This window comes from Epinephelus lanceolatus, chromosome 17 (genome assembly GCF_041903045.1).
Source record: "Epinephelus lanceolatus isolate andai-2023 chromosome 17, ASM4190304v1, whole genome shotgun sequence".
Lineage (NCBI taxonomy): Eukaryota > Metazoa > Chordata > Actinopteri > Perciformes > Serranidae > Epinephelus > Epinephelus lanceolatus.
Window position 1 is genome coordinate 19172845 of NC_135750.1, and position 13616 is coordinate 19186460.

Here is a 13616-nt window from a genome sequence, read left to right on the forward strand (position 1 = left end):
GATGTCTGAGCAATTATCAGCTTCAGTCGGGCTGTGACGTTTGACGGTGCAGTGTTTAACACCGCATGCCTTTTTAGTCTGATGAGACAGAGCGACCTTTGAGGCACAACAGGAGAAAATCACCATGTAGCTACTGTCACTGTCACAAACCCTATTAAGCTTCATGTCCTCATACATGTGCAAAGAAAACCCTGACTCTGGAAATTAGAGTATTAGCAAAAAAGGTCATCATTTCCATTTGTTTCTGTTAGGTTAGACTCATTAGAAACTGTGTGTGTGAGTGTGTGTGCGCATCCTCAAAGTAAATTTGGGAAAAAAAATCAAAACATTAACCCAGGTTATTTCATCATGACTGCACAGCTAGAAATAGCTTAATAAACACTGGGAATGATGGGAACAGAGGGTAAAATGCTCAACGTCCACTCATCAGCCTCAGAAAAGTGCCTGTTTTGCTAAGAGGCTAATTTCTAATGTGTCTGTGACTACAGGAAGGGGACAGGCCAAGTGACCTTGGAAGGATATGATGACGACGAGGCTGTATTACGCAAACAGCATCAGCAGCATGCACAGACGTCTCTGTGTGTGGGCTCTGATGCTCTTTCCATTTTAAAAGGACATTAGAGCTAATGGTAATGGTATCTCGGAGGTTTCCAAGCCTCTTTCCTGTACTGCCCTATATACGAGCAGCAAAAGAGCATAGTCCATTAAGAAAGCAAACAATGGATATTTTTCATAGGCCACACAGGGCACAGGGTAAACATGTCTATGCCACAAACAATTAGCGTCGTATTGTGTGGTTTAGCAATTTAGCAACACTCAAGGTTCTGACATTATCCTTTGGTAACACAAACAAATTGACAGAAAGGGATGAATGAAAGAGGGAATTTTCAAGAAGTGCACTGCAGACCACTGCCCTATCTTGCAGTGTTAACAAAGGTGTAAAATAATTTGTGTATCCACCACCTGATTCAAATCTGCTCCAAAATTTGATGGGATCTTCCTTGGCCCATGCTTCCCCCCTCCACCAAGTTTCAGCAAAATCAGGGTAGTAGCACTTCATTAATCCTGCTAACAAACGAACAAACAGAACTGAAAACATCACCTACTGGGCGGAGGTAATAAGGGGTAAACATTTCCAGGAATCTGGACACAAAGTCATTAACACAACTACTTGACATTTAAGCATCAGTTCCCGAGAACAAAGGTTACTATCGGTGCAGAGAAATGCCTTGTAAAAAAACAATCTATTGTATGTGTGCATTATGCGTGTGGGTGAGCGTGTTTTTCCACGCTGCTAAGATGAAAAGGCTTTTTCCGATTACGTCCTTTGTGTGTGAACGGTGCACACTTAATCTTCAGCGGTGAGTCTCGCGGAAACATGGAGTTTGACACCTTTCATCAGACTCTTAACACAGATGTGAGAACCTGCATCGTTTGATCCACCGCGGCATTAGAGATGGCCACAGTCTCCTTCTGGCTCAGTAGCTGCACAGAGCTGACAGCAGCTGAACGATAAGCCTGCCATTCTGCCCACTGACTGTGAAGTCAGCGCAGCTAATTAGCAGTTCTGTCCTGGGCTGATTCATTTATTCAGTGTAGCCTCATTTATTTAATCGCGTGAAGGTAATTCATTTGCATATAGTTTCATTGTTTTCACTTCCCAACTTTACTAACCATGGCCACTTTATTTTAGATATGATTAAAAGCTGTTCACTTCATTATAACCAGTCAACTGTGCAGCGGATGATGTGCAATACTTCCTCCAACATCTTCCTCACAGATCCATTGTGCCATTGTTAAAAAAGCCTGGGAGCAAAGTGTGTAAATAAACCCCGTGCTGGCCGCTCCAGGAGGGTCAATAAAACTACAAGCTGAAATGCATTTAGAGATCCTCAATGAGAATCTCATTGTTCATTCTACCCCTGCAATTTGCGAGGATACCCCAGCCAATCAATACAAGGACCATTAGGCTTAACAAACCTGCTCCGTCTACAAACTGCACAAAGGCTCTGGAAAGGCAACAGCATGTATACTAGGACAGCCTGTCTACCTGTGAGGCAGTTTGTTTGTTTGTTTGTTTGTTTGTTTGTTTGTTTTATTAAGATCCCCATTAGCTTTTGCATAGCAGCAGGTATTCTTCCTGGGGTCTAAACATTACTAAAACAATAACAAGACAGATACACATACACAAATACACAACAACAACAATAACAATAACAACAAAAAAACATACAATACATGCTCCATACTGAATCATCGTATCCAATGTTGTCACATTACAGGAATGCCCTGGCCACACAATAAAAAAAACAATAAAAAAAAAAACAATTAATTATTAACAATTAATCTTGTCTTATGAAAAGCACTGCTTGATTTTGAAATTATCAACATTTTTCAGTTTTGTAATATAATTGGGGAGTGAATTCCACTCTTTCATTGCCCTATACATTACCATACGCTGCACAGACGTATTGGATTTAGACAATACGTCAGTGGGTATAGAGATATGAGTGAGTATAGTGTATGAGGTATTTTGTGGTTTCAGTTATGTGTTTTTGGACATTTGAATCTGGGGCACCATAAGCCTCCATTAGGTGGAGTTGTGTTGCTACCCCCTCTCCCCTTGGATCTCCACAAGTGTTGTGAGGACTCTAAAACTTCACCTGAGCCTCCATTGGTATGACGGTGAGTAGATAATGGGTGAATTTTCATTTTTGGGTGCACTAGTCCTTTAAGTCACAAATGTCCAATCCCAGAAACGCCCCTACACCTGACCTGCGCAAGGCTGCTGTGGATTTGCCTCTTGACAAAAATTAATAAGGTCAGCAAATGTTGAAAGGTTAAAATCAGGCAATTAATCTGATAAATATTACTAATATTTGTTCATTAACGGGCCCCTGGTCTCCTGGCATTTTGCAAAAGTGGCCCCCGGGTAAAGCAAGTTGAGTATCTCTGCTGTAAGGCCTCAGAGGCTGATGATTTGTACAAAGCCGGGTGTCGTTTTATTCTGACATGAACACGTGGTGACGCAGATAACCCCCCAACTACATGCAGTAACACCTCTAATGTGTACGTGTATGTGCTCTGTTTATACCGCACTGTTTGCTATGATTTGACACTTAACAAATGGAGTAATACATGACCATTTTTTCCATAATTAAACTTCTATTACAGCAGGGTTTTTTTATTATTCCTGTCAGTCATGTCACTCTCTGGCAACTAGCTTTAGGTGGCTGCAAGACTGAGATATGGAACTTAAAAGACACAGGACAAAACCTAATAGAGGAACCACCGCCTTGTGCAGCAGGCTGACACAAAACACCAAGATTCAGCATTCAAAATGAGAACTGCTGCGCTTAAATACACTACTAAAAATAATAATTTAGTGATCAAAAGTCACTATGGCAGAGTTTGGAGGAACAAATATGCTGTTTATTGTTATTCAATCACTATTCGTTGAAAAATATTTATTGAATTTTGAGTTATTCGCTTACAATGGTGTGTTAACAACCATTATCTGGAAGTAATGAGCCATTTGAGGTCATTTTTTTTTTCTCCTTTTTGTGCATAACAATGCCCATTCACTGCAAAATACTATTGCTTCATCAACATTATAATGCTTATTACCTGATTTAACAGCATTGCTGCACGACTGCTACTTCTAAAATTAAAAACATAGTACAGAACAGTATTATGATGACGTCCGCTTTTAAAAAAACGGGAAAGATTAGAAATGAAGAACAACGAAGCAAATGTTCCCGTGCAGAACTCCACACAGGAACATTTTGTTGTGTGTTCACCCACACATGTGAGCGGAAACACACTGAGAGATCCTGCAACTCAGAATTTTATTTCACCACTTAATTGCCTTACTTAGCCTCACTGCTTTTGTAATGGGTAATTGGTTGTCATGACAAACACTCAGTCTATTTATAGCTCAGAGGCTTGTGCAAAAAAGAAAAACCCTCTGAAAAAAAAACATTTGAAGACAGGCAAGCTTTCCGTGACTCCAGAAGGTATAATAAAGGTGATGATAGCCGGTCATTTTTCTTCTCCACGAATAATCTGTCAGCCTGGCGCAGGGAGACTCTTCAGGACAAAATGGACCCCAGCTTTTGGTTACATACAATAAAATAGTCATTCAGTATTCAGCCCTAACAGCGTACTGTCACATTGAGAGAGGACTAAAGCATCCTGCCTCTGCTGAGAGAAGCTAAATAGCTTTTCAGGCGTTCATATACTGAAAGAAAAAGAAAAAGACACAGTGAATAATTGTGTTGGTGTCATGCTGATAAAATGCAAACACATTAAAAAGCGTGTCTCCGCCGAGAGTTCAAGTTTTTTTCTTTGCGAGGCGGTAGACGTGTAGTCATGACACGTAAGCGTCAAACACAGCAGACAGCATTCTCCATGACCTCCGGCTCTGTTTTACCTAAACACATGCATTATTTATATTACAAGGACGTGAATAGACAAGACTGTGAGGTATCTGTGACCTCCAAGTCTCGATCATGCAACTGAAGGGATGAATAAAGGATGTCTTTTGTTGACAGTCTCAGACGGCTTCATTGCTTTCTGTTCGCTCAGCAAGATTAGTGGATATGTTCATAAGTGATTTTTTCAAAGCTTTGTGAGAGCCAGATATGTTTTCAGGACTCCCTGTCATTCTGATATGGTAGGTTTTCATTGGTTTAATGATAAAAATAGGGCAATATAAAATGTTTCTAGTTTGTCACAGAGCAAACATCAACTAGTGTAGCCCAGCAGATGTGTTGAGAAAAGTGGCTTAATATCCATCTTACTGACTTTAAGAGCTTTAAATCCATTATTTAAAGTATGACTCAAATGAGTGGCGATTGCTTTTTGGCCCCCTGAAGGCAACAGAACAGTGATAAACACAGCATTGTCGCCTCATGGTAGGGGTGGGAATCACTAGAGGACCCACAATATGATATTATCATGATACTTAGATCACGATACGCTATTATTGCGATATACTGAGTATTGCGATAAAATATATTGCGATATATCGTGATTTATTACCTTTTATTCCAACTGCATATTATTTCCCCTAAGGAAAAGTAATCTTAATTTCAGTTTTACTTCATAAGTTTTCAGTCTGTTCATCAGCTTCAGTCTTTTTTTTTTTTGCAGCAAAATGTGATGCAAAGCAGACAGACTGACTGACAAACACTGCCATAAATAGGGCTGCAACTAACGATTATTTTCATTGTCGACTAATCTGTCGATTACTTCTTCGATTAGCCGACTAATCATTTTAGCGAAAAATGTGTTAAAATGTTGAAAAATGTCAGTCTGTCTCTCCCAAACTAGACTCACAAGTCAGTCTTTAGACGCTTTGCTTAACTAAAGACTGATGTCTTTCTCCCTGATTTTGTGTTTAGATGGGCGGATACAATTTCAGAGTTTAAAAAAACTCCCTACGTTGCAGAACCAATAGTAAATCCACAGGGCGGTCCTTCGGTGGCTCGCTGAACTCTTGTGCTCGTAGACATAGTCCAACCGCGTTAAAAGTTTTAAACAACATCGCTGTAAGTCCTTCATTTCCACAATCTTGTGGACTGAGCACGTTTGATAAAATGGAGTTAAATCTCTCGGTATCCATTTTCAAGCTCGGACAAGAAAAGGGGGAGTGCACATTTCCGGGAGGGCGTGTCCTTTTAAAAAATGCAAGAGGCGTTGCTTTGTTGCCGTCCGTTTTCTCTGGTGTGTTAAACACACTTTAGAAAGGAGTGTCCCCAGACTATCAGAAGGCGGAGATCTGTGATTGTCTGGTGGCAAGACTACTCCCAAACCCCAAAATTATGTCATCTAATGTCTTGTTTCGTACTCCTGAAAAGGGTTGTAGTTCACCATAAGAAACTGCAATAAGAGTATTTTGGGGTACTTTTATAGTACTTTTATAGGAAAAAGGACTCAAACCGATTAGTCGACTACTAAAATAGTCACCAATTATTTTAATAGTTGATTAGTCATCAATTAGTCGACTAATCATGGCAGCCCTAGTCATAAAAGGTGTCATAAATGCTGCATACACCTGACGAACTGAGCTGTTGGCAGATTTAACGCCCTCTGCGAAGGCAGAAGAAGTGCTTAAGCAAAAAGAATCTCATGCAGGTATCCCACTAACTGAATGGCAACACACATGTTAGAAGCTTTGTCTGTTACAGTCACAATCCCCATTCTTGTGCTGCATTTTGCAGGAAGTCTGCGCCATGTACTGCTCTAATTTGGATAACGTGAGACAGCAGTCACCAGTCTCCTGTGAGATAATGTGCTGTTATAGTCACATATGAATTCACTGACCTTAAAGTCCAGGCGTCACAAGTTAATGCCACCCTTCACCCTGCCCACCCTTGTGCTAATTTTGTCAACCTAAGTGTATCCATTGTTAGTTGATGGGTTTAGCGTTAGCTTGGCTGTTAGCGGCTAATGCTATCTCTGGATGGTGGCATGTGAGGTGAGCCCTCATGTCCGTAGTATTCCCAGAGTATTCTCATATGACACTGTTTGTAAATTGCATGTGTCATATCCAAGTCCGTCTTTCCTTCCATGTTAAAAAATCCAAGACCTCTGCTGACCTCACCTGGGAAAAAACCATCAGCACCATCTAGTGGACCGAAAAGCAATTGATTTTATTATTCTAGTACCAAATGTATTGAATGCGTATTAATGACGTATATAACAAAAGATCGATACTGGGGTGATAATGACAGCAACTTTTTGAGAGAAACCATATGGCAGCAACGTTGTGGTGAGTGGAATGTTTGTTTAATGCAAACACATTGCCAAAGTCAAATTAGTTGAACGACTAATACGACAAATCTGACCAGATAATCCACAGATTACTGGATAATGTCTTTCCACCGAGAGAGGATTTCATTATTAGCGCTAGCAACTTACGACCTTTAATTGTGTATTTATCTTCCTGTATATCTGTAACCAATACGTCAAGCTAGTTTCAGAATGAGCTCTCTTTATTTGCATTTGTTAAAAAATTACAGGCTAATAGCTGCTCCTAATTTCCTCACAGTATCATTCATTTCCTGTATTTTTCTTTCAGCTTCATGACCTTTTCACCTTCCAGACCTTTATTAGCCAATTAGAGATGGTTAGCTGCTCTACACAAAGCATCTCTTGGATCATGATTGAAGGTTCTCTTACACACTGCTGAGCTTCCAAACACCCACACCCATTGTCACACACAAACACACGCACACCCTTTCCTTAAATCTTGCTGGTAACCACGGTGACAGGCAAAACAGAAGGGGGAAAAGAATGGAGGGAAGTTGATTTCCTTGGATGGGGAAGGTGAGGAGAGGGTTGTCTTGCAGAATGAGGTTTATTCAGGTGTGATGAAAATGTAGGCGACTGTAGAAAATAATGGAACAACATGAAAATCATCAATACCTCACTCGCTTACAGTCGGGGGAAAAAAGGTTCAGTTTTCCCTCTTCTTCACCCACACTGAGCCAGTCCTATTCCACACACACACACTTTTTAGTAGGCATTAACACTCTTCATTGGAGGAGTATGCTGCTCATCTTATTCCAAAACACAGGTTTAAATGCCTTCTCAAAAACTATTTTCTTTCCTCCACCAGAATACAGCAGCAACCCACAAGTAGTAGATACAACAGTGTCCTGAGTTGTTTGGAGGGTTGAACACACAAGAAATGAAATCAATGGTTTCTTTGTGTGCTTGTGTGACAGAGAAAATGGGTGGAATTACACCAGCTTGTGCAATTATATGAGTCAGAGATATAACACAGACAGAGAGAGAAGGAGAACAAGAGAGCAGGATAGATAAACACTGAGACAAAAAAAGAATATTGTCCAAGCTGCACTTTCTTCCTTGATTAAACACTTTTATTATCACTTTATCCTTGAAACATCTCGGCGACACACATGGTGCAACCGGTCAGTGGTCACACGCTCTTGACACAAAACTGGACTGACAAATACATTTTCAAATGTAAAGGGTATTAATCAAGTGAGAAGGACGCTGCTGATCCTCAGGCTTCAGCTGTGATTGATTTGTGCTGACTGATTGATTGATTTAGTCCAAACAAGCAGTGAGTTGGCATTTTCTGACACCCTTGAAGAGAATCCGCGCCGACAAACACTATCACTCAAACACCTCGGAGGCACTACTGATTAAGTCAGTCACACAACAGACATGCTTGCATGCTTTTTCCTCCAGTCATGCATGACATAAAGTCTTCCATCACTCTAGAGGATAATAAATTAAGTTTTCTGTCTGTCATTGTCCTGAGTAAAAGCCCTCTCTCAGGGGGGACAAAGCCCCTTGTTGTTTGCCCACGGGAAAAAGATGAGCTGTTCTATAAAAACTCATCCCATGTCCAGGGACCAGTATGTTTGCGCTTCAAATGTTTTTTTAACCTCAATCTATTTTTTTTCAGTCCCACATCAATTCTGCTCAATCTAAGAGAAAAACACTCTTTTTTTCCTACTGTTTTTCCAGTACACTGCCCCACAATGTTTTGTTTATCCAGGCAGGGGTGCACCAACAAGTTCTCATCCCAACTTGTCAAATACTGCTGCTTTGTCAGAGGGTCTTCATGTCAGAATATGACGTGCCAAGTACCCTCCTGTGTCAGCTGTGGATGTTCAAGAACACAGTGTCAATTTACGCTCATTATGCGCATTGTGTCTTTTCAAAAATACACTTCTGCTTTCACAGGAAATGTACAGTTTCTGCTCATCAATCGAGTCTTTTTCAAAATAAACTTATAATGTAAGTAAACAATTTGTTTTTAGGGTTTATTTCCTAGACATACTAGCACACACTTCTGGTGGCACACGGGAAATAAACGTAGCCTCCTGGGTAAAAGTCTAGAGTTTGTTTGACCCATCCACCTCCATACAGATATTCTCACTTTTTATGCTATTGTTGTTGCCAGCAGAGTCACAAAAGCCCCGTTTCCACCAAGCAGTACAGTACAGTTTAGTTCATTGCATTTTTTTTACTTTTCCACTGTGAAAAGTTGTGGGTGGCACCAATGGAGCCGTTCTGTACCATCCCCATTTTTGGTCCCCCCTCTATTGGGGTACCTAGCACACATATCTGGTACTAAAAGGTGGAGCTGTGAACACTGCAGTCTGTTGATTGGTCAATAGCGGACGGTCACTCTGCTCAGGGCTGAGCTGTGGCTGGTTTTGAGGCTCATGTAACCACTGTTCATACCACAGAGTTTTTTATTAGTAGACTATAACTGTAAAATGAATGTTTCACTGCCTCTTGCAGCAGCTGTAGTCGGTAACTTAATTCACTGGGAACTTTTAGGGTGGAACATTAACTTGTAATGTTACTCAATGCATGAGTTGAAGACGTGAATCCTTCAACTCACTTTAAATTTCAATATGACAACTCTGACCATTACTTTAGTTTTTATATGACATAAACTTTTAGTAGTGAGTGGATCTTCAAGCGTTTATATATATTAATTTTCGCCCAGGTTATGTGAACTGTATATAGTCTAATCCTCACTGGGAGAAAAAAGTGCAGTAGGCTTCAGCAATTAATTCCCAAGCTTGCCTGAGAAGGACTAAATGCACAAACCCGCTATTTCTAAATATCCCATGGAGAGAGACTCTCACTGCAGCCTGTTTATTTTGTTCTGAAAATGTCGGCGTGCAGCCTTGTTCTGTGGATGATAAACAAGGTTCAGACTTCCATCTGTGTCACCGGTAATTAGGAAATACAGTGAGTGCTGGACGGAGCAGTGAGTGACAATAACCCCGCCCACATTTATGAGTACTGTTTACGGTGGAAACGCTAGGGTCTAGGTACCATGCCTGAAGGGTAACTTTTGGTTCAAAGGTACCATACTGAAAGTGTTTGGTGGAAACGGGACCAAACTGCCACCTGAGGTATATTTTACCATCCCGAAAGGTGCCTCTGTGCATCAGTGTCTGACGCCGACTGACTTATATTAACAGTGGTATTTGACAAGGCTAGGCACAGCGTCAGGGGAGGCAAGCTAGGCACATGTTTGGGGCCCCCCAGAAATCTTTGGAAAAGGGGCCCCTGATGGCTACTCATATTGGCAAATGCAACAACAACTAAAATCTTTCATAAAGGCTCCTATGACATTGATACCATTAGTTAAGACAGTGAGCTAGCTACATATACAGTACAGGCCAAAAGTTTGGACACACCTTCTCATTCAATGCGTTTTCTTTATTTTCATGACTATTTACATTGTAGATTCTCACTGAAGGCATCAAAACTATGAATGAACACATGTGGAGTTATGTACTTAACAAAAAAAGGTGAAATAACTGAAAACATGTTTTATATTCTAGTTTCTTCAAAATAGCCACCCTTTGCTCTGATTACTGCTTTGCACACTCTTGGCATTCTCTCGATGAACTTCAAGAGGTAGTCACCTGAAATGGTTTCCACTTCACAGGTGTGCCTTATCAGGGTTAATTAGTGGAATTTCTTGCTTTATCAATGGGGTTGGGACCATCAGTTGTGTTGTGCAGAAGTCAGGTTAATACACAGCCGACAGCCCTATTGGACAACTGTTAAAATTCATATTATGGCAAGAACCAATCAGCTAACTAAAGAAAAATGAGTGGCCATCATTACTTTAAGAAATGAAGGTCAGTCAGTCCGGAAAATTGCAAAAACTTTAAATGTGTCCCCAAGTGGAGTCGCAAAAACCATCAAGCGCTACAACGAAACTGGCACACATGAGGACCGACCCAGGAAAGGAAGACCAAGAGTCACCTCTGCTTCTGAGGATAAGTTCATCCGAGTCACCAGCCTCAGAAATGGCAAGTTAACAGCAGCTCAGGTCAGAGACCAGATGAATGCCACACAGAGTTCTAGCAGCAGACCCATCTCTAGAACAACTGTTAAGAGGAGACTGCGCGAATCAGGCCTTCATGGTCAAATAGCTGCTAGGAAACCACTGCTAAGGAGAGGCAACAAGCAGAAGAGATTTGTTTGGGCCAAGAAACACAAGGAATGGACATTAGACCAGTGGAAATCTGTGCTTTGGTCTGATGAGTCCAAATTTGAGATCTTTGGTTCCAACCGCCGTGTCTTTGTGAGACGCAGAAAAGGTGAACGGATGGATTCCACATGCCTGGTTCCCACTGTGAAGCATGGAGGAGGAGGTGTGATGGTGTGGGGGTGTTTTGCTGGTGACACTGTTGGGGATTTATTCAAAATTGAAGGCACACTGAACCAGCATGGCTACCACAGCATCCTGCAGCAACATGCCATCCCATCCGGTTTGCGTTTAGTTGGACGATCATTTAATTTTCAACAGGACAATGACCCCAAACACACCTCCAGGCTGTGTAAGGGCTATTTGACCAAGAAGGAGAGTGATGGAGTGCTGCGGCAGATGACCTGGCCTCCACAGTCACCGGACCTGAACCCAATCCAGATGGTTTGGGGTGAGCTGGACCGCAGAGTGAAGGCAAAGGGGCCAACAAGTGCTAAACACCTCTGGGAACTTTTTCAAGACTGTTGGAAAACCATTTCAGGTGACTACCTCTTGAAGCTCATGGAGAGAATGCCAAGAGTGTGCAAAGCAGTAATCAGAGCAAAGGGTGGCTATTTTGAAGAAACTAGAATATAAAACATGTTTTCAGTTATTTCACCTTTTTTGTTAAGTACATAACTCCACATGTGTTCATTCATAGTTTTGATGCCTTCAGTGAGAATCTACAATGTAAATAGTCATGAAAATAAAGAAAATGCATTGAATGAGAAGGTGTGTCCAAACTTTTGGCCTGTACTGTATATGTCATACATATGTTAGGCGTGATCAGCACAGTGAAATGAACATTCCTTCCTAGTCTCCAGAAATGAAAGGAAAAGAAAAACAAGATGAAGAGGAAAAACAACACAAGGTTTTGTTGCTTATACTTTCTCCTTCTTCCTTTTATAATCACTATCTTTGAAAAAGAATCCACCACAAGTGTTGGAGTCAGGAAGTCATTTGACTGCTCTGTTAAGGAGCTGTTTTTGTTTCACAGTATCACAGGTCCTTGCATCACGCAGACACGCCAGACGTGACTTTTTGGGGTGTTCAAAAAAGACTCCAGTCGAAAATGTCATGCTCAGATGCTAACCAGACCTGAAGCTGTTGATTTCTCGGCTTTACAGGGTGCTGTGCTGCTGGGCGCAGAGGTGTGGGTGTGAGACCGGATGGAAAGAAAGAAAGGAGAAAAAAAAACTGTGGCCTGCATTTGGCAGCTGCTCCTTTAAGCTCACACACGGGAAACACACACACACACATACACACAGACATGCACACATATCAATCTCTGCTGTCACGATATCCCTGCCAGTCACCATGGTAACACTCTAAAACTACAGCTGTCTGACAGAGGATTGACTATAGACAGAAGTAACTTGCTGTGATTTGTGTATTTTGAGGATATGCGTAGGCCCACACATGCACACAAACTGCAAAAGATGCTGAGCTTTGGGACAATTGTTGGTAATAACCATTGAATCCAGCATCCAGTTCCTCAGTACATACTGTGTAATGGCGCCAATTTCATTCCAATATCACCACATACTGAGACAGATGCTATTTTTCCGAACTGAAATTACTTCCAGAAATGCTGCGGGGAATATTTCAGTCTTCTCTCCTCTTGTGAAATTGTCCCTGCTCCAACAGACCCCTCAGACATGCCCCAGGTATGTTTTTGCTGAGTGACATTTTGTGGTAGATGTCCCCATCTGAGACAGGTTTATATCGATCCAGGCTGAGAAGGCGACTGGAGATTGATCGTAATGTTTGACAGGCCCATTTCCTAAACCTCTAAGTCCGTCTCTCTGAGAACGCCTCAGGTGAGACAGAAATAAACTAATGAAAATGACCTGTTTGTCGAGGCCCCACAAATCAATGCGTGCTGCAGTCATGTAAGAGACTTCCCGAGACGGCAGAGAAATTAACTGTCAGCTCTGAGGAATATCAACGAAATTACTCAGTCTTTCTTTATCAAAATGAAACATCTTTGGCTCTGATCATCCGCAGTTGTAAATGGAGAACATTTGATTGAGATGTTGTATTCAGCACTGTATCTGGGTGAGCGCTGTGATGCATAAGGATACTGATTATTCAAAACCAATCATAAAGAGATTCAAATCATCCTTTGGAAAGAGCCTGAACTGTGACAATATGTCGGACCATGTTTAATCATGGTGGCTCTCTGTAAGGCTGCATGTGTGTGTGTGAGACAGGCATACATAGAGAAGATATACAGCATTTAGGGGGATGGTACATACAGAATAATGTAATAACACTTGAGTGACTAATGTAATGCAACACTTTACAAAAAAATCAATATGGTGAAGTAACTTCATCACAATTAAAAGGTCAGTTTGCAGCCTTTGTGAGCCTTTAAGGAGGTCTGACATGAAGCACTTTGATATATTTCAAAGCAGCATGCGACATCTAACACAGCTTTTAGCAAACTGCAGGTGCATCGGTCCAAAAACCTGCTAAATTATTACTGCTATGTGGTCAAACACAAGATACATTAACAAAGAACATAAGTCATAAACACACCAATGAGGACAGACATAAAGAAGAACAAACT